Source organism: Podarcis cretensis (assembly GCF_951804945.1).
Source record: "Podarcis cretensis genome assembly, chromosome: 4".
NCBI lineage: Eukaryota > Metazoa > Chordata > Lepidosauria > Squamata > Lacertidae > Podarcis > Podarcis cretensis.
Genome location: NC_137173.1, coordinates 12,651,436 through 12,654,765, shown reverse-complemented (window position 1 = coordinate 12,654,765; position 3,330 = coordinate 12,651,436).

Sequence of the window (3,330 nt, the reverse complement as noted above, 5' to 3'; positions counted from 1 at the left end):
CCTGCGATGCTCCCTCGGCCTGCTGCCTGGGCTCAGGGGAGCTGTGGGGTGTGGGTGTGTGTGTGTGAAGATGTGGGGAGCGAGAAAGGGAATCAGTTGGCACCAGCTAAGCCTCAGGCAAAGCAAAAGCATAGGTTTCTCTAGTCAAGCCTCAACCCCTACAGGGAAAAGCCAAAATGATCACAGGTGGTTCACCTGTACGGCGCTTCCTTTCTCCATCAGTCCTTAGTGCATAGCTGTCAACCTTCCCTTTTTTTGTGGGAAATTCCCTTATTCCAGTGCTGTTTCCCGCTGCTATTCCAGATTGTTAGATATCCCGTCGACTGTCCCCGGGACAAGTGAGGCTGCTGATCCCTTATTTTTGAGGCTGCCGATCCCTTATTTTCAAATCTGAAAGTTGACAGCTATGCGCAGGTGGGTTGCGGTTTTTTTGCACCTGTGCCAAAATTCAGGGGGCCCTCTGAAGTCGATTAGTTTTGCTTTGTTTCAGTCAGATAATTGTTCTTGCAAATGTTGTCAGCGTCATAAACGCACACTCACACAACTCCTCCCCTATCCTCTATCCGGAAGAATAAGTGGCTTTATCACGGTTCAAAGACACCTTTCAGCCCAGGCCAAAACAAAACGTGTAGTTTTGCTTGCTGTCCTCCCACAGAATTGTTGTTTATATGATTTTCCCCCCATATTGTCTTTTTCTGCTTATTTCCATTACTTCATTCCCAACTCTGAGATTGAAAACGCTGTTGGTACTGCAAATAACACCCCGTTTTATTTATTCACATCCCCACCTTTCTCTCCTCCCCCCACCCATTTGATTTTCAAAATAAGCCTGTGAGAGTGAGTGCTCTGCCTAGGGTTCATGGCTGATTTGACCCCAAACAAGTCCAGTTTTTTAAAATAAATAGGTTCCTAGTCCTTATTGCTGTGATGGGCACCTCCAACACACAAGAGTCAAGACTTGGCGAAAACTTAAACCTGAGAGGGGGTTGTCAGTTGCCCAAGGCCAATGGCAGAACCCCACTTGTAGCATCATAGAATTGTAGAGTTGGAAGGTCATCAGTCCAATCCCCTACAATGCAAGAATCTTTTGCCCAGCGTAGGACTCGAACTCGCCACCCCAAGATTAAAAATCTCATGCTCTACTGAGCCTGCTTCTTCCCCATGTATGCTAAGAATATAAAGTAGCATGCATGTATTCTCAACAACTTGGGTCCAAGAAACTTTAAGAGGAGCGCTGTTAGCAGTCTTACAGAGGCCCTACTCGCCTCAGCCGGAAGTCAGGCATTTAGTGTCGCTGGTTCATGCCGTTGGGACACTTTCAGCAGAGATCCAGCTGCCATCCTTTGCTTTTGACTTTCAGGAGCCCCTTAAAGATCTTTTTTATGCCAACAGGACTTTGCAGTTTAGCTGTTTTTGATTAACTAGTCACCTTCATGATTATCTGTAATTTTATTTTTATTTTTATATACCACCCTGATGTTTTCACCATATAGCAGCATGAAAACACTTTTATATGTAAATAAAATAAAACCAGGAACCAATTTTGGCTTTTACGAGGGAAGCTTCTGAGCAAGGCGTGTTCAGGAAACAGGATTCGGCTGTTTACATTGCAGAATTGTGGCTTGGCTTGAGAAGAAAAAAACAAAAGCCATTATCATTCATCCTTGGCAAAGTCTGTCAGCAAGAACTTGTGGGGATCTTGGAGAAGACTTAATCTGATTTCAGTGGGTCCCTGTTGAGATTTCCTCCGATCCTTGTGCGATGTGTTTTATCTCGCTTCCCAATTTTCCCTCTGAAGGTTGACAGTCCAGCTGTGTGTGGGGAGAACATGCCTTTTTTAGCATGGTGGCTGCCCATTGCCATTTTTATATGCAGTGGTGCCAGAAATGTTTAAAGATCTAAACTCCTAGATTATTCCAGTACATCTCCTTAGTGAATTGAATTTAACCAGTCTAGAGCACTGCAAGATTTAGTGCAGGGGTAGGCAACCTAAGGCCTGTGGGCCGGATGCGGCCCAATTGCCTTCTCAATCCGGCCCATGGACGGTCCGGGAATCAGCGTGTTTTTACATGAGTAGAATGTGCCCTTTTATTTAAAATGCATCTCTGGGTTATTTGTGGCGTATGCCTGGTGTTTTTACATGAGTAGAATGTGTGTTTTTATTTAAAATGCATCTCTGGGGTATTTGTGGGGCATAGGAATTCCTTCATTTTCCTCCAAAAAAAATATAGTCCAGCCCACCACATGGTCTGAGGGACGATGGACTGGCCCACAGCTGAAAAAGGTTGCTGACCCCTGAATTAGTGGCTATCTGAAACAGCTGCATTCAAAGGTGCTTTCACAAAGCACTGACTGGCTTTGCCCATTCCTGGGGTTTTTAAACTGACAACACAGCAGAACTGAACTATCTGCATAAAGCAGTGGGAATTTAATTTCTTCAGTCACTGGGACAAGTCAAAGCTAAGAAAATCTTGCAAAGTAAAAAGGCAAGTTATGTGACTGAAACTGTACGTCCCTTTCCTTCAGCAACAATGTACCAATCAAATTCTTCCCCATCTCCCCTAGGCTACTTCCAAAAAGAGACAGGAGTTCCTGACTTCCTGGAGCTTTTACATCATGTTGTTGGCCTTGAGGCTTTGAAACTTGGAAGCGTTTCTATGTTCAAAACAGTGGAGGTTAAAATACATCCAGTGAATTTGGCACACACCTGTTCACATTCAGTGAACATACGTTTACAATCTGTCCCAAAGGAACCCATGAAATAAAGAGATTCACAACGGTATATGCTTCATTCTAATTTATTACACGAAATAAATATTAACATCTCATGGCAATTCTTTACTATCTAGACCCAAGTTATAAACCAACAAAAAATGTTAACCATGTTGCAACCGAGCAATCGTACATTAATTTTTTTTCCCCTCTGTAAAATCCAAAGAAAATTGGTTTGGTTTGTACTACGCACTTGTATATTTGATGACTTAAAAAAATTAGGAAAATTGGAATCTTTTTTTTGCTCCCAAGCTGACCCTGGGTTTTGCTGTGAAATCTTGGCACGTGTCCGAAGTAAAGAACGTTATTTTGTTATGTATCCTTCCTAAGCTTTCATTTTAAACATATGGATGTGAATGCAGGTTAAGAAAAGCAATCCAACGTTTGCAGGAACATCCTCTGGAACAGCAGTTTTCTCCTTAACAAACTTTCTTCCAACACCAAGAAAAAAGAAAGAAGAAAACACATCTCCAATTTCCACTGAAAAGTCAATTTAATTAAGCACAAGGCTTACAATGAAGCCCAAGTTCGATTCCATCTAAAACACGTTCGAAACCG